The sequence below is a fragment of the Triturus cristatus genome, chromosome 3_1, assembly GCF_964204655.1.
Source record: "Triturus cristatus chromosome 3_1, aTriCri1.1, whole genome shotgun sequence".
Taxonomy (NCBI): domain Eukaryota; kingdom Metazoa; phylum Chordata; class Amphibia; order Caudata; family Salamandridae; genus Triturus; species Triturus cristatus.
The window spans coordinates 203,573,926-203,601,574 of record NC_140583.1 but is presented as its reverse complement, the minus strand read 5'-3'; the positions used below and the strand labels follow the sequence as shown (position 1 = coordinate 203,601,574).

General features: G+C 44.7%; 1 protein-coding gene across 7 annotated transcripts in view; it reads right to left on the bottom strand.

The window, feature by feature from the left end:
* Window positions 1–23,553, bottom strand: part of TLN2 (talin 2) — a 1,262,084-nt gene extending 1,238,531 nt beyond the window's left edge. For 4 of the 7 annotated variants that reach the window (XM_085643650.1, XM_085643649.1, XM_085643651.1 and 1 more), the window contains exon 1: window positions 23,431–23,553. The gene's annotated coding sequence lies outside the window, so the exon portion shown is untranslated. The remainder of the gene's footprint in view (window positions 1–23,430) is intronic. The other 3 variants (XM_085643655.1, XM_085643654.1, XM_085643656.1) reach the window with 1 other exon arrangement.
* Between the last annotated feature and the right edge of the window lie 4,096 nt (window positions 23,554–27,649).

The window sequence follows — 27,649 nt, the reverse complement described above, 5'->3', positions numbered from 1 at the left end:
GAAGGCTGCAGCTCTTAGCCGAGACCTTACAGCACTAACAGACCATTTCATGGACTTGCCACCCGGCACACACTAAAACATCAGGTCTCTCTCCTTGCCGATTTCTTCCAACCTCCCTGCGAACCTAGAATAGATCCTGGCCTCCGAGGGGTCACTCCGTGGAATAGTTATTTCTGATGTAAATCGTTTTTCTAAAGGGCACCCAAGACGGTTCAATGCTGCTAGGAAGCAGCAGTGGAAAGCACTCTGGACCATCACATGTCCATTTCCAGCATAGGGTGGTGTACAAAGCGCTTGTTGTTTGGTTACTATAATAAGAGCTGGGTTTCAACAGGCGAGAGTTTTTACATATTTTACCAATATTTCACTGATTTATACACCCATTGCCCTTAAATGGAGCTACTGACTGTTCTGTGGCTAATAGCACTAATCCATGGATAAAACTACTAATACGCAATCTATCAAAGGCTAATCTGTGGTTGCCAAGGGTATGGATGAGAACTCCACGGCTAACATGACAAATGTAGAAGTTGTGGCCGTTATAAAAATATCGGGAATTGATGGTGTCGGTCGATGCTCTTTGGGTAATGGTACTTATGGCACAGATGCGCCCAGTGACAGTACTCAGGAATAGACCAATGGCTAATCTCTAAACTCTGAATCATTATTTTTTGCTATTCAGGTACTACATCACAGGAGTCGATCCTCATCTGCTGTATGTAGTACTTAGTAAAGAGAGTTGAGGAGCCGTGCTCATGGTCAAAGGTATGCCTCTTATACCGCTGTCTATGAGACCAATGGAAAGCCGTGTAAGCTAATACTCGGTACTGCCTCTCCCCTCTGCCACAATCTGGATGTCTGCTACTAGGCTGCCGAGCAAAGAGAACGCCCCCCCCCGCCTTGTTAGTAGTAGGCCTCAGACAGGAGCGGTCGGTGCCGTCCTTGTTCTAGCTTTTGAATGGTAGGAGGTAGACCCGATAGGCGAGTGGTGCCCTCGTTTAGGCTTCTAAATTGTAGGCAGCAGACATGAGAGGTAAGTGGCACCATCTTTCAGGCTTCTGAATAGTAGGATGTTGATATCACAGTCGTCATCCTCGTTCGTGCTTCTCCTGTGGGAAGAGGCCAATGTGGATCTTCAGTGGGGTCCTCACGCAGAACTCTCAGTAGTAGGATGCGGACAAAAGCCTTCAAAAGCACAAACTCTTGATTCTTAGGAACAGAATACGGGTTGGAGTGTGACAAAAAAAAGGGCCACCAACGACAGACAAAGGTTAAGCACTTAAATGCCCAAATTTATATTATCAATAAACGGTGCATCCACTTCCAGCATCCGTCGTTGGTTGATGCTACAGAATCCAGAGATTTAACAAAATAAGGAAGGTGCACTCAACAGGAGTCATTCAAGACCACAAATAATGTCCATTTATCTTGTTTTTATTCCAGAAGGTTATAAACAAACGGCAAACAGCCAACGCGTTTCGTCCCTTTTGCCAAGGAACTTCTTCAGGGCTAAAAATCAATTGACACGAATAATATTGGGAACATGATTTGAACAGTATCCCAAAGACGCAAGATCTGATTACTGGAAAATATTCAGCACAGATGTATCCAAATCGGATAATAATGTAAAGGTCACTTCCATATTAAGATGGACCATAACAGCATGAAGAGTAATGCAAATGACCGAAAAAAGTTCTTGGTGGTTATAATCCCGATTTGTAAGGAACAACTGTATCCAACAGCATAATAACTCAGTTGGATACGGTTCCTTGGCAAAAGGGACGAAACGCGTTGGCTGTTTGCTTATAACCTTCTGGAATAAAAACAAGATAAATGGACATTATTTGTGGTCTTGAATGACTCCTGTTGAGTGCACCTTCCTTATTTTGTTAAATCACGGGTTGGAGTGTGCTACAGATATGAGCATTAAGCACCGTTTTGGTTCCCGCTTCTCAGGGACAGGGTGCTGATACGAGCCTTCAGCGGGATGCTCACTCTAGCTTCTAAAATTTGGAATGAAAATATCAGTCTTTAGTACGTTCCTCATTCTGGGTTCTCGAGCAGGCTGTGAGCATTTACCAGCGTTCTCAGGGACCGGTCGCAGATGCGGGCCTTCAGTGACGTCCTCACCCTGGATTCTCAGTAGAAGGTTGTAGATATGAACATTCAGTAGCATCCTAACTCTGGTGTCTCAGGAATAAGAGGCAGATAGAAGCTACAGCGTCCTTCCCATTTTGGATTCTCCGTGCTATGATACAGATATGAGCGGGACGCACATATGAACATTCAGCGGTTTCCAGTAGTACGCCATAGACACGAGAGAGAGCATTTAGAGGTCTTATGTCCTTGCCTCACTAGCTTAGGTGAAGTTGCTGCATAGTGATGAGGCCACAAAACATATTCACTTGCTGTTGTTATTTGTGGTGCTCTGTTACGCACTCTGCCATGAAGTAAAATACAAACTTGTGAGAAGACTTCCTGAAGGACAACTGGCTAGATAGATGATGCCCAGGTCTTAGTACCATGACCCATACAGTCATGCAGATTATTTCCTTTCAGATGCATTGGCTGTCAGAATTATGTTAAGGTTCTCTTGTTGCTATATTGCTTTAATGTTTTGCTTTCATTAACTTCAGCTTTTACTTTTAGCTGGAGGTCTTTTCCAAAGTGTCCAGATAGGAATTAGTGATGAATTAATTAAGAACTTTTGTGGGGCAGCTCTGAAAAATGAACGACTCAAGGCGTTTCCTACCATGAAGGGAGAGCAACAGAGACAATTTATAAACTCTAAGTGATCCCTTATCCAGGGTCCTGGAACTGCAAAGCAAACCAAGTTGGTGGTTCGGTTCTCCACCACTCCTATTTACACAGTGTGGAATGCCGCATCAGCTGGCATGTGCTTTACTTAAATCTCTCAGGTTCACGATGGCTTCGTGACATTAGTGTAGGACAAAAAATAGATCCTGTGGAGGTTGCAATACTTTTTATTGGTTCACGAGGTATAATGTGGCGAACCGAGAAGATACTTACCTTTCCCGAGTCACACGAGCGCCATGGAGTCGGTAAACTAATATACTGCAGCCCGTGTCTAGCGCTCCAAAAAAAGGTATCGAAGTCACCGCGGCAAGGGATCAGTGTGCAGCCAGCAATGGAGCCCACGTCCCCCATCCGAGACCATGAGCAGAACTGAAAACCTCAGAAGAAACCGTGCAACGTGTTAAGAGAATGGTCCTCCCACAGCTCTACATCCTATCCACCCCTTCTTGAAAATGAGCAACAACAAACAGAATGGCGACCGCTGAAAATCTTGCACGAATCTAGAACTTTGTAATTCTCCGTAAATGTGAGGGAAAAACGTGATAAATATATGGGTGTGCGTTTACGCCACAATCAAAGCCTTTCTCCAAAAATAGTTCCTTCAAAGCACATCACTGGCAGTACACATCCTATGCAGGTCAACTACGTGAACCTCACCAAAAGTCACAGGTTTCCATAGCTTTCATTCGAATACATAATGATTGTATGTTTAAACTGGTACAATGCCTCACATTCAGAAAGGCTCTTCGAGAGGTGGCATTCAATACTGTTTAATGCCATCCAACTACGAGCTCTTCCTGACTTTGAAAGCTCCACCATTTCAACATCTGAAACATAAAACAGCTCAATTAAAAATATTAAAGCTAGTGATTTCTGAATGTCTTTTACTAGACTAACAAAGACTCAAACCCTTCTTCCCATTATCTGAAGCTGTACAGTTGTTCATTTATTGATGTATTTGCTCAGTGCCAACTGAAACTGAAGAAGAGGAGCCGTCTACAACAACACAGTAACAGAATCAAATGTTTTAGTGAATTGTAGGAGGTATGGATAAGAAAAATTTCTATCTCTCAAAGTACAGATGTAATTAGCGGTAAAAGCTTGAAAGATTTTTTAAAGTTTTTAATTCCTCCAGAAAGGAATCACATCTGTAATATTGTGCACATGCTAGCTCTCTCCAGTTCGTTTCCAAAAATGTGGAAGTATTAAGGCTCTCAAATGGCCCCCCAAGAAAGGAGTCAACCTGCTCCACATGAAACATGGATTGATAGTTACTTCTTTTGCTCAGATCTATACCATCCACATCAAAATCAAAACAGTACAAATATACTACCTACAAAACATACTTTCAGATTAACACCTAGGATCACTGCCAATACTAACCACAAAAAAATGAGTGCTTCTTCAAGAAGACGACAAACGACATAATGCAGTGTGGTCTGTTTCCGATGCACAAGGAAACAATCACATTATGCGGTGGAGTGTGTCCCGCGACATGCAATTATGTCTTTCTCATCAGCTGCTCCATCTGGATGTATTTTAGTTCAATGGTTAAGATGCATGAAGGAAAGACAACAACACAAATTGAAAATAGAAGAAATACAGATTTTCATAAAAGTAGGCAACACTATATGGGAACATTTAAAACTAAAAATAATGGTTTACTAAATGTCTCTCTTAATAAGGCACCTAGATTGTATGATACAGCAAGTGGCCAATCAGCATCAATCATTCATAGGTATGTTTCCTGCCCTTCAATTTAATTCAGTGGTATTAGTTTTTGATATTTGCTTTAAATAAAATCAAACAAAACATCTGATTAATTCACCATGCCGCATGATGAAAAAGAGTTACTGGATCCAGAAATTTCATAAAACTAAGAAACTTAAAAAAAAAAGTATAATTAATTGTGTAAAGATTTTAATGCAGGGTAAATTAAAACCACATGCTTAATGCCCTGAATCCCTTCCCCACATAAACCACACATCTGATTGTCATTTGGGATTTTCTTCCAGCCGCCCTTATTTGCAACAATGATGGAGACGATGGAGTGCAGCCCAGTGGATAGCAAGTCCACATAAACTAGCTTTAACTCAGCCATTGCAGACTAAGGAGAGGACTGTAGAGCAGCCGGTTACCATTGAGTTCATCTCCTCCGGGATGGAGTTGGAGTGTGATGGGGGGGGGGGGGGGGGGGGGGTGAGGGGAGGAATGAGATGGCCGGCAGTCGATCTGTTGTGCAGTCACTTGGGTTTTAAATTATTCAATCTACCATCATAATTACCAGACAGATACTAAATACACTTTATAGGTTGCTCTTCTCTATGCAGGAGTAACACAGTGCGGGAGGGACTGAATATTCCAACCTAAAGGAATGTAACTGTAGTAAGAGAGTACGAAAAGGCTAGGGAGTGGGAAGGGGAAATTTAGGAAACATTTCTGCATTCTGATAGCATTGTACGTAAATGTCTTGTAGAACAAGCAAAGAATATCTTTATTGCTCATAAACCTTACAAATTGACCAGCTACATTTGCCTTGTCTAAGCAGCTTCACAATTTTTTTACAATTAATGTTTATAAAGTGTCAACTGTTCCTTACTGCTGTAAATAACAGGTGTTATTACCTAAAATCAATGGTATTTATGTCAAGTGTGTATATATTATTGATCGCTGTCTAGGGCTATACCCGTTGTTAAAGGTTCTGAAGTCAGACTGCAGGTGAGGGCCTATAACAAGGGAGAAGGCCTTAACAACTGGTATAGCCAGAGGCAGAAGGGTTATAAGGCTATTAGAAGATTCCACCCCCCACTACGGGTAGAATGTGCTAAACTAAAAATGGAGAAACTTGAAGATAAACATTGGAATGTTGGAGCTCAAGGTTTATACCAGCCATTATAAGCCTGGATGTGTATGTGTGTGTATATTTACGTATGCATGTATGTGGGTATATATATTCACAGAAAAATCAAAAGTTACAGGGACATTATAGTTAGGCTCAGATTTCACACTTACCAAACTATTGAAATTCATCAATTATAGTTACCTGAGCTAACTATAACTTACGCCCCCGCTATGCACCACTGTGTGGGACTTACTGGTGGTAACAGGAGGGATTCTTGACCCTCAAAGACCCTCCACATCCAAGGAGACCTCATCCCCCAACAAGTAGTGCCCCAGGAGGCGCGTTTGCAGAGTGGTGGAGAAAGGGGGCAGGGCCTCCGACCAGCTCTCAGCAATCCCGCCATATCGGACTTACTGGAGGGAACAGGAGGGGTTCTTGGCCTCCATGGACCCTCAGCATCCAAAGGGACTTCATCCTCCAACCAGAAGTGCACCACGAGGCGCGTTTGCACAGTGGTGGAGAAAGGGTGCAGGCCTCTGATGAGCAGAGTCAGGATTCGCGGTTCCACAGGGGACAGAGGTCGAGCTGTGCACCACGAGAAATCTGTGGATTCCCGTGCATTGAGAAAAAAAATGTATAAGGCAATTTATTGTGAGTCCCTCTGAGACCCATTCAACACACCGATAGGGTCAGGGTGCCTCTTCTACACTGACCCCCTTCATGAACATTACAGATGAAACTTCAGCCCCTAGGACCGTTTCCCAATAAAATAAAATGGCGGCCGTAACTTGTCTGGCAGGTTGCAGCCAGCCAATCAGATTCTTTCTTTGGAGTGAAGATTCCCTTATTGACCCGCACTGGGAGCGCAGAGGATCCCCAACCTATATATCTATATTTTTGTACCTTTAATATCTCTAAGACTACTAGATATCTCTATTTATTTTTTCTTAAATAACTTAAATCTACTAAAGGGATTCACAGCAAAACACAAAAAGCACGCTTTCTGGACCAAATTTGGTATAATTCCGTTCAGTAGTTTGGGCTGTAGTCATGTTCAAAATCCCTATGGGAAATTGCATGGGAAGAACGTGTTTTGAGATATTTCCCTCCCCGCCCCCCCCCTTTTTGACCCCCGCTTTGCGGATCACCCAGTAACTTCTAACACAGCAACTGAACAGACTGAAGTATACTTTATGACATTTTTGGAAGATTTGTCAAGCACAGTTATTAACAAAATAAAAAACGATTTCTACAAAAACGACTTCTACAGAAATGACTTCCTAACTATAACTACCTACCACCAGTAGGATGGTTATCTATATCTGTCATATATATATATATTTTTTTCAATATATAGATATATATATATTTTTTTTTTTTTTAAACACGACTACAGCCTGAGCCACTGAACGGAATTACACCAAATTTGGAAGAAAGATAGCTCTTGGTACAGAAAGATGCCCGTTTTGTAATTTGGTGTAAATCCCTTCAGTAGTTTTTAAATTATGTAAGAAAAAAGAAATATAGATATCTAGGGACGTTAATCCTCTGCGAATCCAACAGATCTCATGCTGAGATCTGATTGGCTGCCAACACTTTAACCAGGAAGTGTTAGTAGACATCTTGGGACTCAGACTTAGCAGAGTCCCAAGAAAAAAGTTAAAAACAGAAACGTTCAGGGTAAGAATACCCTGACTCCCGGAAAAAATAAAAATAAAATAAAAAACAAGCGGGTCTTTTGCGCTTGTTTAGACTTCAGCCCTTGGGTGGGCCAGGTTCCGGGGGCAATCAAAAATAAGTATATTGGGGAGAGGGAGTACACGCAGCCCCCTACCCAGGCAGTTTACAGCCCCGGAGACCGCCACCTTCCTGGACATGGCCTAGGTTTACAAGGGGCGTGGACCCCTCCCCGGGCCCTTTTCGGCCCCGGAGACCACTATCTGCCCAGGGCAGCACATGCAATTTAAATGGTGGAATGCGTCACGGCCCCCTCCTTGAGCCATTATTGGTCCAGTGGACCGCATGTCCTGAGGAGCGCACCCTTGGGACACGGTTGTTTGCTTTCGCTTGGTGGAGCTTTGACAGCTCCCGCCAAGTGAGAGCTAACAGTAGGTCCGCTGGGAGTTGGCTTTTCATCTGTTGCCCTAGCCCGTTATCAAAAAGGCAGGCAAACAGATGAAAAAACTGCTCCTGCACGCGAAGAGCAGCTTTTTTGCAGCTCCTGTGCATTCACGCACACTCAGTGGCCCCCAACAGCACACATTGGGTGCCCCAGGTGGGGCCAGGGTACCCACCATGAAGTTGCTGTGCCCCGGGCAATGGGGTCCACGGTGCCAAAATCGGTCTGGGGATGTGGGCTGTGCGGCCCTCTCCCCTTTTACTAATTGGCAGGGCCCCAGGGGATGGGGTCCCTAGAACCAACATCGTCCCGAGGAGTGGTGCAGCAGGCCCCCATGCCCTTGCAGTAATTGGCCGGGCACAGTGGCGTAACAAAACTTGAGGGGGCCCCCCTGCAGGGGCCTCCCATTCTCCACATCAGTCAAGAGCTCTCAGGCCAGCGACCTATACTGCAGGGGCTCACCCCAGCCATAAAAAAAGGATTCTGGTTCCTCTATTGGTTACATCCGCCCTTTCATCGGGCGATTTACATACATCAGTAAATACTGCTGCTGCGCCCTCCAGCAAAGTTACATAACACTGCCTCCAGCCGGCCCACCAAACACATCCTTCTACTTGATGACCCACCTTCAAGCGAAGCCCGCTCAGTGGACCACCTCCAAACACAGACCACTGCCTTCATGCCTGCTACTAACGCAGCCATTAACTATACTCTCACCCCTACGAAACCCGCAGTTATGCTTTTCCACCCGCCTTTAAAACCACCCCTCGGATGTCACTGCGAACCCGTGACTGCCGCCCACTGTTCCCCTGTCCACCACCGACAGGAAGACTGATGGCCAGTCCCCATCTAACCATTGCATACCACTAAAGACAGATCCTTTCAGCTGCTGCCCTCCCCAATGCCACTGTGGTAGTTTAAAACATGTTAAACAATCTCTTCAACTGACCACCCCAAAAAAGTTCTTCCTGCTAACCTCTACGGCATCAAAGCAGTTCCTGCTACTTTTCATCCTCTACATGATGCACACAATAATATTAAATGTACAAAGGGTCCGAGTTTTTGTTTCCTCACACCAACATTAATTTACACTATGTACCCCACTAAACCATACCTCCTGTCAAAGGCAAACCTGATCCAATGTGTAGCACCTGTCAGCAAGTACCCCAAGGATAAACACCAGAGAGAATGCGCGATTCATGTAATGAAACCTATAGTGACAACGTAGCATTTCCCCACCCACTGTCAGCCCAGCGAAGTCTGCAACCGCACAGTAGCCATCAGTACCAGCAACGTCTAAACCGCATTTCCACTTCCTTTCAATGGCAGCTCCTGATACATATACCTATGACTTCTGGGCGGCATCTACCACAGACCACAGCATTTTTTGTCTGCCTAAGACTAACCGAATGCGGTCGGTGAAAGCTTCTCTTCCCCTTCCTTACTAATAACTGATGGAGGATAACGAAAAAAATATATAGTACCTTCTGATTCAAATAGTGTATCAAGCACTTGCTGCCCGCAGCCCTCACCAGATCCACACGTATCAATATTCTGCTATTGCACCATCCTGTCAACCCTATTGTTATCTGGAGATATTTTTTATCCCTTCCGTGAACTGAGAAAAGCAATACCTTGCACGAAAACAAGTCCCTTTAAAACCTTTGCTACTTATACAGGCTCGCAAAGCACTTACTTGTTTTAGTAACAGTCGTTGCAAAGCAAACAAGTAACTCATTCTAAGATTGGAATTACGGCTTAGAAGTGTGGAAGTTAATACTGAGATATAGGATGATTTGTTGCATGTCTGCCAGACACGCGTTCTTCTCTGCATGCGCACACGATGCAACAATACAATTTAGCTATACAAAATGTTCCGAAATGTACCAGAAGGTAAAGAAACAGCCCATATTATTTTTACAAAGAAAAATAGACAAACGTCAACTTTATACCCCATGACATAAAAGCCTTAGCGTGCACACCATGTCCAAATCCACGCCACCTGATTCAGCCCTGCCAAGAACCACGCATCTGGCATTAGACCATCGCATTTAGGTGTGGTGATCCGCGTCACTGCACTGAAATGCTAAATCACGCATAACAGGCATCACGCCTCCTCAGGTACCAGTGCTGCTAATCAATGCTGGTGTAGTATTATTTTCATGTGGCTGCAGTCTGTTTTCTGGTGCTTCCCCTGTCTCCTAAACGCGATGCGGTAAATTTTGTTATGCAGTACAGCTGCCTGTGTGGTATTCCTATAATGAATGTCCCTTTTCTATGCCCACAACATTTTGCCGTATTTCCATAGTGTGTCCATAAAGTTAGGTCTCGCGAGGATTTGTTGCAGGCACGTGCACGTCATGCACCGGCAGCTCTACGATGTCAGACGCTTCGAGTGAGACATATGCAAGGACTGGTTCCTGACGGGAGCTAGGGGCTTGAGATGGGCACCAGAGTTCTGGAGTGGGTGATGTGACCCAGGATAACCTCCGCCTCCCTGCAGGGAGCGATGTGCAAAAACAGCCGCTCTGCATGGAGGAGCCGGGATCCAAGATTCCAACACGATGACACCACAGCGCTGAAGTTCCCAATTTGATTGCTATTTTGTTGTTGGGGGAACGGAAATAACGATGAGTAAGTATTAAAGGAATAACATGCCGGAGTCTGTTTCGAGGCCGAGTCCTACCTGTTTTTTTCGAAACTTTTCACATGGCGGTAATAGCTACTTTCAGCAGCAGACATACCAGGATGAAAAACAAAAACGTTAATCGTACTCCTGTGACCTAGGTGTATTGGTAACTCTTACCTGTGTCAGAGCGTTGATTTCTTCAGATGCAAAATAGATATATAGCCGCACCGATTAAGGGTGTCACATTGAGTAGATGCTAAATGCGTGACAATGGTTTCCGAAAGCGTTACTGTACCCAGGTGACATTGTATCGATACCGCACATTACACTCTCGGAGTGCCTCGACATAACCTCCCCTCCCCTTACTGCCATGAATTATTGCTCCTCAGAGGGTGAGCGCCTCCAGTCATCTCTCGTAGTTCCACCTGTTACTGTGGTCAGTCACCACGCTGCCATCCAATGCCTGTTGGCCCTCCCGCGGTCCTCAATGCTCCTCTTTTGACTAGAGTCCATCGAGAGGCATGGTCTAGCAGTCTACTAAAACGCGAAAGCCGAGGACCAGAACCAAATAGGTAGCAGGCAGGGTGACCGATCTTAATTAAGACCGCCCGTTCTGACCTTCTTGGTCCTGTGAGATACAGTCAACCTCCCCGAATTGGATGGAGCCTGGCAGTTGACACACACCCACTTTTACGAAATATCACGTGGAGCAGCTACTCTGCCCCTACCATACGGACAGGATAGGGACATCCCATCCCAGTAATTTCACTCACATAGGGGAGTTACATCCTTGCCCTGAAGAAAGTCCTGGACCATTTTTTGGCCCTTTTATGGACTGAAACATGTCGGCACTAGGGTCCTAGGACCATAATACTCCTACAAAGACCCAATTTTATTTATTTTAATTACCCAGACAGACCCAAAAATAAAGGGAAACTGGGGATCTGCCTGAGGTATTTTATCTAGTTAACCCCCTCTGTCTTTAACATATTAAAAGCACTCCCAACACTGTGGTCGAGACCACCCGGACTTTTAGGGGTCTGGGTGACCCGATGATGAAGCATGACACCACTAGGGTGTGTGAGGGTAACTTAAAGAAATACTTTTCTCCCCCACGATCATGGTTGGGTTAGGTACAACCTTATTTCAGAATCTTCCACTTTCCTCTTTCCCTCAGTTTATTGGATCCTTTTTTAGGTCCATTAGAGTATTTTTTGTGAATATAGTTGTATTAATGCACCTACAGACCTTGCTCCGCAGACGAGCTGATTGCGCTGAGGGTCCAGGTGCCGACCGTGACGCAGGGAGCTGTGGCTTAACTCTAGTCTGGGAGCATCAGAGGCACCACTGCACACACTGCTTCATGCTCGGATCGCCCCTCCTCTCACACTCCAGGCTAAACGGACGAAACACTGCAGACCAGGGCAGTCTAGACCACATAGTCCTAAAACATGTTAGATCTGAGTTGCACCCTACCTCAGACAGAAGATCACTGAGCAGGCATTAGAGGGTAGGTCACTGGATCTTACTGCGGTTTTAGCATCCCAGAAACGGACTGATTGCTCATAGATGAAAGCACCTCTCTTTGGAAAGTTTAATCTGACCACAGATTAGCATTTTAAAAACATTTGCAGCATTTCTATGCAGAGTAACCAGACATTATGGGAGGCCTGATTGGACCTTGAATGAACTGCCACTTTTAAAGTGCTGGAGTACGTGTAACCTGGGGCAAGCAAACATCTGATTACTGCAGAAAACATCCTATGTATTTATTTTGTACAGTTACATTAATATGTAGTTGATGGAAATCTGCTTGGCGCTTGCAAATTTGGAAAGACACACAGCATGCTGGTCACCATGTGTGCAGAGGAATACATCTCAATTAGAGCACATTTTCACACTGATTCACTCATAGATGCCAAGGTTTCAGATTGGTAAGTGTGACGTTTTTATTATTTAACTGTAATAATGGGTGACATTCACGCAGTCTGACTCTGCTCAGTTTTCAGTAGCCTGCTGTTAGTGCACTTTAGTTTAGTGACTTTCTTAGAGTTTCTAGTTGCTCAAATGGGTGTAATTTCTGATATTTTTTTTTCCCTATTTTCAGTGCTTGATTTTGCTCACGAGAAAGTGTCACTCATAGCTGTTGAGATGTCAATCATAATTACAATGAAATTATAAAAATCTCACACACAGCAATCTTAAACCTTGTCAGCTATGCTAATTCTACCATACACAGCACATTTGAACATCTCATAATTCCATGCCACACAATTCAACTATAAATAATTTAACCCTACAATATTCCATACCACATAATTACAATCCTAAAAATTAAAAGACACATATTTCCACTTCACTCCGTACCACATAATTCCACATCACATAATAACATTCCACGCAGGTTAATACCACTCCAAACCACATAATTCCACTCGACACAACACAATTCAACTACACATAATTCCACTTCAACCGTATATAATTATACTTCACACAACATATTTACACTCAACTCCAAAACACATAATTACCCTCCACAAAATACAACTGTGCAACATGCTGCAGAATTCCACTCCGCACAATTATACTCCACACCATGCCACATAATTCCACACGCCACACAATTCCACAATTCATCCCCACACAATTCATCACACAACATAATTACACTCCACATAATACCACTCAGCACCACATAATTTACCTTCATATAATTATGGGCTACTCCATATTGCATAAATACACTCCATATAAATCCAGTCTATGCCACGTAGCAACATTTCACATAACTACACCACACCATGCCTCCTAATACCACTCAACACAATTTTCACTCAACAGCGCACTCTCCACGTCACACAAATTCAACTCTACACATTTCCATTCCACGCCACATAATTCAACAACAAACTACATAATTCAAACCAACAATACAATTACACAACCCACCACATACAACAATCTACACCACAAAATTCCACAGCACAACACATAAGTAAACTCCACTACATAGCACCCCACAACACAAAATACCATTCCAGATAATCTCACTCCAAGACACACATTCCCACTCCATGACACACAATCCCACTCCACATAATTCCAGTACACAAAATACCACACAATTACTAGCCACATAATTACACTGCATAGAATACCTGTTCATCAGTTAATATGCTACAGAATGTTTATCCAAAAGTTGCTTTGCACAGAATGCCTGTCCATCAGTGAATGTGCACAGAATGTGTATCTATCAGTTGTTTTGCAGAAAATCCATGTCCATGAGTTCATGTGCCACAGAATGTTTATCCATCAGTCCCTTTGCACAGAACGACTGTACATCAGTTACTATGCCACAGAATTTTTATCCATCTGTTGCTTTGCACAGAATTTTTATCCATCTGTTGCTTTGAAAAGAATGCCTGTCCGTCAGGTAACGTGCTACAGAATGCCTATCCTTCAGTTACTTTGCACAGAATACCTGTCCATCAGATAATGGGCAGCACAATGCTTGTCCATGAAGTTAGTATGGCCACTTATACACATCTAGAATACAGCACACACCTCGACACGTGTCAGCATTTCGAACTTTGAGAAGATGTTTTCATGGCTAATAGGTCTACATGTAATCACTGACTTCCAGCATCATTGACACGTTTATAGTCCTGTTCAGCATGCACCCTTGAAAGGTATTACTGTCTTCCACATGTACCCAAATCATTACCACGTCACCCTAACCTGCTTCCATCGCACTGGCCATATCAGGAAGCCTGGGTCTTGTTTGTACATGTTGGATTGCTGCCAGAGTTCTCTCTAGCCTATTCCTAGTCTGACTGGCCTGGCTCGGACTGAAGAGAAACAATGAATGCAACGTGCTGCATTGTTTCTCTTCAGTCCTGGGTCAGCGCAGGAGCTCAGTGCAGGCTGCTTTAGAGGCTGCTTTAGAGGCTGCTTTAGAGAGTGAGAGGCTTGCTTTAGAGCAAGCCTCTCTCTCACAGCTCTCTACCGAAGAGCTGAGGGGGCCCCCTTCATTTACTGATGAGTGGGCCCCCCCCGCACCGCAGGGGCTGTGGGGGTGTTTGTTACGCCCCTGGCCGGGCACTGGGGTATGGGGTTCCCTGTGCCAAAATCTGACCGGGGAGAGGACCCGCAAGGCCCCCACCTCTTTCAATAAGTGGCTGGGTCCCAGAGGATGGGGTCCCCGGGGCCGAAATTAGCCTGGGTTGGGGGGCTGGCTCCAGGGTTGCCTGCATATGTGGGGCTGGAGCCAGGCCCTGCTGCTGACCCCCGCAAAGCACGGACAAAGGCCATGCAAGGCGCAGGGTAGGTGCCTGCAGAGGAGGGGTCCCCTGCAGGCTTTGCAGGCGAACAACCTCCATGCTTGGCGCAGGGCTTGGAGCCTGCGGGGGCTGCGTGTCGCAGGGTTAGATGCCTATGCAGTATGGTTGCAGGGCCTGGCCACATGCCAGTCCTAGAGGTCGATCACCGCCACGCAGGTCCGAAGGGCAAATCCCGGCATGCACTGTCGAAGGCCATGTGTGTTGCAGGGTTGGGTGCCTATAGAGTGTTGGCTACAGGCAACCAGCCACGCACGTCCAAAAGCCAACCCCCGCCAGGTTGGATGCCCATGGGGTATTGGCCACAGGCCAGGCCCTAATGCCAAATCCTGCTGCGCACAGCCTAAAGCCATGCATGGCACAGAGTTGGGTGCCTACGGGGGGACTGGCCACAGGGCCTGCTGGGGTTAGATTAACCTAAGGTAATTAAATATTACATAAAGTTTTTAAAAAAAAGAAATTGAAAAGCAAGGGTTACAGGGATGTTATAGTTAGGAAATAGAATTTAAAAAACGTAGAAATTCACTAAAAAACTAAAGGTCACAGAGGCGTTATTGTTGGGTTCAGATTTTTACCCCAAAAAAACATAGCTATTCAACAATATACTATACTTAGCTCAAGAAACTATAACTCATACCCTAAGGTAACTATGACTTGCGCCCTCACCATGCACTGCTACTTACTCCACATATTACCTCAGTATTGACATCTTCTTTGACATTCATAATATAACTGCAACATTTGCAAAACTGTGCATGGCAGTGGCGCGAGTGATAGTTTACCTTAGGGAACGAGTTATAATTTCTTGAGATAAGTATAACTATAACTGTTTAATTTCTATGGTTTTGTGCGTGTAAAATCTGAACCTAACTATAATGTCCCTATGACCTTTGTTTTCTATTGAATATATATATATATATATATATATATATATATATATATATTATCTACTGGCGGTCGCCAGTAGATAGTTATAGTAAGGATCGTGTTTCCATAGGAAATCCGCAACATTCTATTTTGAATAACTTTGGCGCCGATTGACGAATCCTCGCAAAATTTTCAAAATAGGTGGGGCGCTCCGCTCCGCTCCGCTCCTTCCCTGAAAGTCTCGGGGGGATTCGTCAAGCGGGAGCTGAGAAAAAGGGGGGTCCCAAAACGCGTTTTCCCCATGCATTTTTCCATAGGACCTTTAGTCCAAGCTACAGCCCAAACGGCTGAACAGAATTACTTGAAATTTGCCAGAGAGGTAGTCCTCAGGTCAGGGATGTGCCTTTTGCAGGTCTGGTGTAAATCTGTTCAGTATTTCCTGAGAAAATAGCATTTAAATCAATATATATATCTATAGGCGCGCTCCGAGCGCGTACGGTAAGCTTACCGTACGCGCACGCTGCCGTGCGCGAGCTTAATTCTGATTGGTGGTTACATGACTGTAAACATTCGAATCGGTCGAAATCAGGAAGTGTCGGCTGCCATTTTGTGTGTCTCACAATGATAAACAAAGGTGGAGAACGTGAAAAGGGGGCAACGAAGAGAGTTGCAGACCCCCTAACGTTTGTCAGGGGGTCCAAGAAGGACCCAAAAGTATGAAAAATACATTATATATTTTTTTTAAATCGCGGTGTGTACGTACGGTAAGCTTACCGTACGCGCACGGCAGAAAAAAATCATTAAGAAAATATTCATAAATACATAACTTAGCATTTAAAAAATCGTACAAATTCACTTAAAAAACCATAGGTTTCACACACGTTATAGTTAGGAATTAGCATTTAAAAAACCTTGCAAATTCACTTTAAAAAACCATAGGTTTCACACATGTTATAGTTAGCTGGACATTTCCCTCGTAAAAAACCAATGAAATTCCCCCGTTATAGTTAGTGCAGGCAACTATAACTCACGCGACCGCAATCCTCTGCCGATGACGTCAGATATTACATCACTGATTACATATGTGTCTTTCTGAAAAATAAATATTTGTGATATATGTATAGCTAAAGATTAATGGAAGAAGACATGGGTAAATAGGTGTCTAAATAAAGTGATGTAATATCTGACGTCATCAGCAGAGGATTGCGGTCGCGTGAGTTATAGTTGCCTGCACTAACTATAACGGGGGAATTTCATTGGTTTTTTACGAGGGAAATGTCCAGCTAACTATAACGTGTGAAACCTATGGTTTTTTAAGTGAATATATATATATATATATATATATATATATATATATATATATATATATATATATATATATATATATATATATTACAAATATAAAGAAATAGGTTCTGGCATAAAGGGCAAGTGGGAGAGAGTTGGCTTCCCTTCTTTATAACAAAAGATAATGAAAAGACAAGCAGTGCCTTCTCTTGCGGGGCTACAATGAACCCATTACTCCCCAATGGAAACCCTCTTAATGTGCTTTGCCTCAGGGCAAATAACACGTGAGAACAGTCACACCTCTAATAGAAGAAAAAAGGAGGGAAGAGAGTGGTGTGAGGAGAATAAAAACATGACAGCGATTCAGGAAGAACCTACAGAACCTTAAAATATTAACTTCAGAAACTACACATTTGGGCTAAAGTTAATGTATGCGATCACGGTAACTAACATAAAGACACGGTCTGCATGTTTTAAGCTTATGTGTAGCACCACCCTAGGATAGTTTGCAGTTATAGAACATAAATAGATATATCCACACGCAACTAAGAAGGGGAGAAACAAGAAAATACTTTTATGAAGCAAGGAGGCGTAAAGCGCGCAGTAACAGGCTTCACTGCAAACGTCCTCCCACTCGGGCAATAAATACCACGGTACCGCGAGATTCTACGATGACAGATAAAGTCGCACATCTGAGCCGAGCCTTGCCTCGCGGAGGGTCGGAAAGTGCTGAGCCAGCACTTCGGTTCCGGTGACAGGCCCTCCGTGTGAACCCATCACGGGAAGCCCATTATTCATGGAAGAGCGGAGGGGGGTCACGGATGTACTGTATCGGGCTACAACAATACGGCACTCCCCGGTACCGCGCAGCCTCACTCTGGATCACTTGGGGGCGTTGCAGGGGATTTGCGAGACCACTGGAAAAACCGAGGAGCGACCTTGATAGAATAGAAGCTGCGGACGATTGGGGAGCAGGCTAAAGATGGGGCGAAGTAATAACAGTTACACCTCTGTCAAAAAAGTGGTACCCATGAAAACGGGCCACTACTCTCTAAAGGGTGTGTCAAAAACCTGGCGAGTGATGAGGAAGGCCACAATGCCACTTGTGTGCTGACCTTAAACATGCTCATCACCTGACCATCACCCAGTCCGACCACTAGACACAAAGAAAGACGATAATACCAGCGAGTACTAGACGCACATTAGTGCTATGAAACCAATTTAAACGACTGTTTTACAAACGTGCAAGAGTGATGCAATACCTACAGACAAGTAACACAAGTTCTTTAATGTCCTTGACCAGTTTGTCTCTCAAGATGTCTCCATCTGCCAATATTCACTAGAGGAGGGATTACCAAGGAAACCAGACAAAGCAGAGAATGCCAGTCCAGTTCGAAGCCACGTGAAGTCTTACTTCACAACACAAGAGTTCGTATGTTCTTGATAAAAGCACTCAGCATCTCTCCTACCACACCGATAAGAAATAACACACAAGCATAATGCCTTCTGCAATTAAATTAAGTGCCACACTATTATCAAAACGATTGTCCATGTTGCAGGCAATATTTAGTGAATAAACAAAAAGATTATGAAGGCAATTCAGTCCATACATGTACTTGTTTTGATGGCAAAAAAACATATCACAACTTGCCACACAAAAACATATTTCTTAGAGTGACTTGGGGATGGATGACCTTGTCCAAACAAAAAATACGAAAGAGATGCAACTTTTCTGAAAGTGAAATAAGTCCCACATCTTCTCAAAATATAAATAAACAAGCATGGCTGGCTGAATATTTGCAGTCAAATCTAGTAACACTTTTGTTGTAAGTAGATGAACTATGTACACATTAGGAAATACAATCCATGCAGAGACAAGCACGAAGAAGAACAATTGATATATATTTCAATTAACATTATTTTTCGATTTTATGCAAAGAAAGGTGCTTGGATCATGAGCCTACATAGTAAAGAAATGCATACATTAAAACAGGTGTGTATACAAAACGTAATGAGTTAAAAAGCTGCCAAAAGATCAGTAAGTGAGTAGGAACGAAATCAAATGTATGCCTATAAAACGTCTGTCTACTTAGACCATGACTATCTGATCTAAATGCCTATTGTGTCGACAGTGTTTCAGCCCAGAATACTTTATGGGGTCATCATCAGGAAAACCAGCTTCTTAGCATAAGCCTGTGCTTCAGTATACAGAAAAGGCAAAGAATCAAGGTATACACATCAGAAGAATGGATTCACGTGGCATTCTATCATTCAGCGACAGGTTTGATAAAAGCAGTTAATCGCTCTGAAATCATGTCTCGGACATTCCGTATCAGACACAGCACGGAGCCTGCACAAAAGACACTTATTCACAGGATGGCAGTTTCCCACAACATCATGCCATCTGCTAAGGTGCACTGCTCTATGAGCACATAGTGAAGGACCACATCACAGCCATTTGGTGAAGACTGAACAGTTATTTTACTGGTGCATTCATTCTTACCAAAACAATAACACGTTTTAAGTAGTGACTGCCAATATCCACAACACACAGGCTGATCAAAGGTGGCCTCAAAGCCAGCCACCAGTACAACCCATTCGACCAAGAGGGGGGTTTTAGACTAAGAACAAACGGGCATCTTTCACAGAGGCTCTTCTTGATGTCACTCTGTCCCACACATCTTCATACTCACACACACTTTTCAAACTAGAGCAAGACCTGCACAACGAGTGCACACCTCACCAAGCACATGGTGTGGGCAACATTCTTGCACATATTTCTAAACAGCTACATATTACATGGGTGGATCTTTCCTTGTGTTTGTGCTTGATACAGACTCGCCACGAGTTGACAGTTTCTGATGAATAAATTAAATATTTACTAACAGTTCAGAACTAAGATACATAAACAGCACTCCCACCTGGTCAAGTACGTGCACTGCGTTGGTATTTTTGTTATATAGGCTTATAGATACAACAGAAAATACCCTTTTGGTGTACAAACTTTAAAATCTAAATATGCAAATGGGTGGGAGTTGGAGGCCCAACCGGGGGCCACATCTATGACCCAAGTGCACATTAAAGACAAGCCTGATGGTCAAATATTTCAGAGAGGTGCTGAAAACTAGAACGTTAACACACCTCTCATTACGAAGGCACACAGTATCTAAGATAGTCAGCGGTTGCCTCCTTCTTTTCATGTATGATGTACTGTATACCTTGCTCCATATAGGACCTTTCTTTGGCTCGGTAGTACTTCGGAGGGTGAACTGGGACGCATCACATTGGGACAGGTTTTCACTGGGGAAGCATGCAAACCCCCCTCCACCCGTGCAACACGTTGGATACCTCCATCTCCATGACGATGGAGAGGGTGGGTGTACACTACATGCACAGAGAGATGGAATGCCTAATATGGAGAAGTAAAAACTTGAATCCTAACGCTGCTCACTGTAAATGTGCACTGTTGAAGCTCACTCAGATGTGCACCGAATATGGGTGATCGTGGGATGAGAGTTTATGGGGGGCATATGTAAATACTACTCTGTCAGCCTTACATGGACAGTGTGTATAGGGTCATTATCTGCACATTTTCATTGTTCCCACAAAGGTAAAGCAAGCACACAGAGTCAGGTATCCACGAGGAGTCCAGGCACACACTACTTGTCCCTACACAGGCACAGGGTGAGTCTCCACAGGGGTCGTGGCATCTTTACAAGGTGGATGTGAATACAAGGGCAGTTAGGTGTCTATATATGGCACTAGTACACAGTCACTATTTAAACAAGTGTCTCGCGCACACAGTGTCTAATGATAGCCCATATGTAGAGGCGTCATAAAGTCGGTCCTCACCGACCTCAAAACAGCATTTAACATTCCATAAACAATCCACAATGTACCTGTGCAAGGCAACAAGTAACACACTAACACCACAGTCTCCCAACACCCTTCTGCTAGTCCAGTTCAAAGGTGCACTGTGGGCACTAACAAACCATAAAGCCTCAGTTACCTCATGCACATAATTCACGCTGGGCAACGCACATGCCAATTCCTCAAACGGTATATACCAGCACTGGGCTAAAAAAAAAGTCTCCAACAAGTTTACAAATATACACACAAACTACCAACCACACCCACGTTGGAGCTAATACTACTGAAACAGAAAACTGTCCCCATTCTTTGATGGGATCCTTGAGTAATCAGGGTGTGAAGGTACCCAAGCCAGACAGTGCTGCGAGACCATACTAAAGGCAATGAAGCACTATACAAATTTCTGTCAAAATAAACAGTTGCTGCTAACCTTGGGTTCAGGAACAGCGCACTGCCTGGCATGAAGCGTTTCAATATCTCATATGAAGTAGCAAGCACTATCGCAATACAACGAGTCTGTTGTATTTCATACAGGCCGTATAATCCCTTTAACTACTTGACGCTCTTACAGTCACATAAGATAAAACTGCTACAGGTCAAGTCCACCATCCACAACTGTACCAGCCCACATGAACAAATTACCCATCGCAATGTGAACAGGCGCAGAATAGCTGAAGGGAGCTTCCCAATGAAACTCGCCAATGCTGACTTTAATGTAGTGCACCACTGCGGGTCCCAATAAGCTACATACTAGGACCGCTTCTTGATATCTCACAAAGATAATGGTATATGCTATGTTATTATGAATACAGTAAATGCCAGCGGATCTCTCCCTCTAACCCATGCCAGCACTTTTAAATAATTATCTCAAAATGGACAACGCAGTTGAGCAAACAACTAAGAACTATGATCATAAGAAAAAACATAAAGAGACCTGCGGAGCTTTTAAAGGCTGTCATCTTTTTGATAACCATGAACTGCACAGCTCTTTCATACTTCTTCATCTTATACTGCTAAGCACTTTGTCCCATAAAAAAATACCCGCATCTTGGTGGTGATCATGCACGACATGGGATCACTTCCCACAAAGGATCAAAACAAAGGCAACACATTTCAAACCACACACCCTTCACTGTGTTGCCTGCTATGCACATGGGCAAGTTCTTCTGCGCCCCACATAGGGGTAATAAGCTCTATATACATTTTGCAATAGCATACAATTTGTCACTAGCTACATAAAACCTTTGCACACAAGGTCAGTCTCTACATAGCGCAAAATGAACACGTACATAACTGATTTAATGGACACAGATCAATGTACATGGTGACTGTGGATACATGGGGCACGTGATAATAAAGTTACCGCCTGCACATAGGGCACATGTAAACAGTGGAACGTACTCATGGGGCGACTTTACATTGGGCTGATGTATGCATAGCATAAGTAGAGGGTCACTAAATATTACCGAGGCCCGTGTACAGTCGCTCACTGTAGCATACTGCATCTTTTCACCTGGAACGTTTGGGCTGAGTACTGTCTATGTTGTGTACAATAGGGCAATTTTACAAAAGGTACCGGTTTGTACTACACATGCCTATACCAGGCAAACGTGCATGAAGACACTGCATGCAGAGCATCACTCAATCACACAGTAACGTCAGGGCTTCTGGAAATTCATTACAGCATGAACACAGGATGACCATTTGACGATGGGCGTTTCCAGCTGGTAGTCATTACGTGAAGTGCGTACGTAGAGGTCCCTTAAAAACAGGATGTATTCCTCGTCTATGTGTTAGCTGCTGTCATCCACAGTGTGTGTGTGTCAAGTGTTAGTGTGGAAAGAGTCTGACAGAGTGCCTGGTGTGTGTGTGTGCGTGAGAGAGAGAAGGTAGATGAGTGCGTGTGTACACGTGCTGCGAGTGAGCAGTTGGTGCACGTGCATATGGTACACGTCTGCATGTGGTTGTATAGGGGATCTGTGGGCAATGGATGATTATGTGAGTATCGGGTGTCCGCGTGCACAGATTTAGCAGAGATTTAGCTTGAGATAGTGCTGTGCAGTTTTTGGGCAGCAGGGTCAGCATTCTCAGTGTTTTGGCTCTGCACAGCTCATGAAAACAGTGCCGGATGTGTTTAATGGTTTTGCCTGCGTTTACTGGTTGTGCCTGTGTCGGCGTCCTCAGGGACATTTTGCAAGGAATCCGTATGCAGGATTTAAGCAGTTCCTGAGCGTGAAGGACGGTTGTGCGAACAGGGTGGGCGCGAGCACACGCTCAGTTTGCATGCAAGGGGTTAGTTAACGTGCACGTGTCAATGGGAATATAGTGGTGGTTCACAGGACAGGCTCGTACTCAGCGTGCACAGGCGCGAGATGAATGAGCAGACTGCTTGTGCACAATCACAGTTTGACGGCTGCCTTCCCACAGGCTAGCACATCCAGAAGCCAGCAAGAGCCCGTTGTGCAAGGGGTGTGTGCAAGCTGCGTGCACGGGTAGAGCGTGCACAGGTTCAGTGCGCAGGGCGTGTGTCAGGGTTTATGGTCAGTGGGCAAGCTGATGGCTAGTCTAAAAGGCGTGGGCACAGAATCACGGGCAGTTACCAGGCTGTGTGGTCAGGGTTGTGCAGGTTGTATGCTCAGAGCATGTGCCCGGTACTTACCGTCACCCACGGCTCAGACCCCGGACGCCCCCCGTCTCCGTCCAACTGTCTCCCTCCCGTTAGCGCTCCAGTCCCGCAGCTGTGCAGCTCCCTAACGCATGCGCGCTGCTCGGCTGGGGAGAGGGGCCTGTGCGCATGCGCCCGTTGGGAGCTCAGCGCGCGCACACCACTTCGGGGACTACGCGGGCGGTGTAGGGAATCAACCGCGAGACGCGGCGGCCACCTTGTGGTTGGACCAATTGAGGGATGACTCTTAAGACCTCGCGTCATCAGAGTGCTATCTGCTGTACGGCACACTGACCGTGTTGTGGTTTTACTTCTCATAATAAATTTAAAAAAAAACAAATAGCAAAGATAAAGCATTCATAGTTCCGGAAATCCCATACATCTTGTAAGAGGGTGGCACGTGTTAATGAGGGTGTATCAATAGATATGCTCTCTTATCGTGTGAGTAGGATGTGACACTTTGCCAAACGAAAAAAAAATACCGGCCATTTGTTATTGTTTTAAGAGTCTGTAAAAGCCAGGATGTGAAACTAAATAGGACTTTAAACATAATCGTATGAATTCATTTATAACATGACCTTTTGGCCTTTGTTGAATTCAATTATTAGTTAGGGATCGTCAGCACATCTCTAGAACATATTTAAAAGGGCTTTCTATTTATATTTGCTGTTTGAAGGATGTACAGCTAAGGACTCAATTCGATTCAAAGAAACTTTATACGATCCATTAAAAAATACAGATCATAAAAGTACAAAGCAGTAAAAAACATTTATAATCAAAACAATTTGCACACAATTCCTAATTTAGTTCTTAGAGCCAAACATGTTAAAAAGACGATTAAGTCTAAAAGTTAATTTCATAAAAGCTAATTACAAATATCCGTATTATAATTGGATTAATAAAACAAGGTAGCCAATTCATCAATATTCACAAGGCATGTACATAACTGTAGTGTTGCGCTCCAGTCCTCACGCGTTACATGGTGATGTAGCGCGCGAGGACGGCAGAAGACGGGCGATTGTGCATGCGCGAGGGGGATTAAGACCGCGAGGTCGCGTCTTTCCCGGCGCTCTCCCGTTATATAGAAATAAAGATAAAGTTAGTTGTAATATCCTCACGCCTGGTGGTATTTATTGAAGCAGGACCCAGTAACATTACAGTGGCGACGAGAGAAGGGATTTTGGTGGAGAAAAAAGGTGGGAAAAAAAATAGAGAACTTAGTCACCCCACCAAGAGGCACTGACCAGCCGGGAAGGCACCACAGAGGACCACAGGAGGGAAAACCACCACCAAGGAGTACAACACGGCGGGAGAGCGTGGCAGAGGCGGCAAGAAAGGACAGAAGCCAACCACAAGGTGAAGTACCAGGAGTGGGACAAAGAGCAATAAAAACAACGAAGAACATCTCCAATCCAAAGGGACCCTGGCAGAAGCAGCAGCACGCAGAGACAGGGGAGCAGGAGAACCCCGACAAGATCAAGCGCAAGGTGAGAGCGTGGACGCGCCAGGCAGTCCGAGAGGCCCAGGGGCGGTACCAGAAGGACACGCCACGATGAGCACGCAAGCATCTTCACTGACGACGCCAATCCCGTTCCTGCCGAGACCAGGAGAACCTTAAATGAAATGGGAGGATTGGAGAGGGTATTTCAAGAACTATATTGCAGCCCTGGAAGATGAAAATGGGGAAGCCTTCCCCAGCGCGAGGAAGAAAAGGATCCTCCTGCACAATCTAGGCCTGGAAGGCATAAGGGTCTTTCAGAATCTGGTACCCGCACCCAGGCCGAACGCAGATGACGACGTATTCAAGCACGCCATTGGAGATCTCGACACCCACTACCGTCCTGCAGTGTGCGTTTCCATTGACCGGTATAATTTCCAGCAAAGGAAACAAGAAACCAGCGAATCCATAGATGATTATGTGGCAGCGTTGAGGAAGTTGGCGGTGACGTGCAAGTACGGAGTCCTGAATGACGAGTTCATAAAAGATCAAATAGTTATGCATACCACCAACAAGACAGTGCAAGACAAGTTGTGGACAAACAGTGAGGCATCACTGAAAGAAGTAATTGCCATGGTAAAAAAGGCGGAAATGTCGAAAAGGTGTGCTGATGCAGCAAAAAGAGAGACCCTCCAGAAGACCATGGTGAACAAGGTGGACGACGCTGAACCACAGGGAAGGAGTAAAACCATACCGCCCGAAGGGAAAGGACAAAATAAGTGGAAAGGGAAACCGGGACAAACGTGGAAGCAGAATAGAGACAACATTACAACGTGCTACAGGTGCGGAAGTCAAGCGCCTGCAGCCCAGGACAAACATTGCCCAGCGTTCCGAGCGAAATATATGTTCTGCGGCATAATGGGGCACTACAAAAAGGTTTGTCGCCGGAAAACGAAGAGACCAATGGTGAAGTACGTGATGCAAGACCAACAGGAGGAAGAAGAAGAACAAGATAAGGAAGATGGTGTATTATGCGTGGACGAGCAAGTGCTAGGCATCGAGGGCAAGCGCTCCCGCAAACCACAATGCTACATGGTAATAGGAGGCGTGAGAATCAAGATAGTAGTAGACTCGGGATCTCCATACACCATCGTCCAAAGAGCAGTGTGGAAGGAAGAATTTGAGCCCAGCTTGGGATCAAGGCTAGAACCACCGGATATACGCCCAGTGTTGTGCACAGGCGAACCCATTCCCATGGTGGGATATAGGAAGTTGAACTTCGAATTTAAGGGAAGAAGTGCGGAGTGCAAATTATACGTAGCAGAGAAGGGCCTATCCGTCCTAGGATGGATGGATCAAGGGGACCTAGGGATCAAGTTAGACCCAGGAGGGGACACGCAAGTGCTCATGACAGCTCCTGGGAGCTGGCCGGAACTGGAAGAAATGAAAAGCAAATTCCCGAAGGTATTTGGCGGGAAAGTTGGCAAATTAGAGAAATTCACACACAAGATCGTACTCAAGGAGAACTCAAGGCCGGTATCACACAAAGTCCGCAACGTGCCTATAGCCATAAAAGAAGCTGTACAACTGGAGCTACGTAGACTAGAAGAAAATGGAATAATAGAGCCCATAGACAGCTCGGAATGGCTGGCCCCCTTGGTAGTAGCCATGAAACCCAATGGAAAAGTCCGTCTGTGTGTGGACCTTCGAGAACTGAACAAGTGCCTAGTAGTGGAAAAATTCCCATTGCCGCGCATTGAAGAAATGTTGTCCAAAACGAAGGTGGTAAAGTGGTTTTCCACTATCGACCTCACTTCTGCATATCACCAGATAGATCTACATCCAACAAGCTGGAAACTGACATCCTTTATAACACCCTTCGGATGCTATCAATTCCGCAGAATGCCTTTTAGTCTCGCTTCAGCAGCGGCGGTGTTCCAGAAATTAATGCATCGTCTCTTCAAGGACATCGAGGGCATTCAATATTTCCAGGATGACATATTGGTGATAGGGACAGACAGGAAAGACCATGATAAGAAGCTAGATAAGGTACTTCGTGTGTTGGAAACCAACGGCCTGACCGCTGAATGGGAAAAGTGCCGACTAGGAATAACGTCTGTCACATATTTGAGACATGAAACAGGAGGACAGGGCATCACGCCTAAACGCGCAAATGTGAAAGCGATTTGCAATGCTATGGCTCCATCCAACAAAGAAGAGGTGAGATCCTTCCTAGGGATGGCAGAATATTATAGCAAATTCGTGCAACACTTTGCCACCAAGACACACCACCTGAGACAGTTGATAAGGGACAAAACAGCGTTCAAGTGGACAGAAGAAACACAACAAGAATTTGAAGCATTGAAGTATGACATTAGCCAAGCCGTACCACTGCAGGGATACGACCCGCTTGGACAATCTATATTGACGACGGATGCCAGTGAGAAAGGATTGGGTGCAATCCTCATGCAGGAGAGGAGAGAAGGAACAACGGAGACCCTCAGTTTCGCATCAAGATCATTATCACCCACAGAACAGAAATATAGTGTAATCGAGAAGGAGATGCTAGCGGTGGTGTGGGCCATGGGAAGGTTCCGCCAATTCCTATGGGGCACGAGGTTTAAACTCAAATTTGATCACAAGCCGTTAGTCAAAGTACTCACCTCGAGTGGACATGCAAGCGCCACGCCACGCATCGCCAAGATGACACTAAAATTACTAGAATACAGGTATGATGTGGAGGACATACCAGGGACACGAAACAAAGTAGCAGAT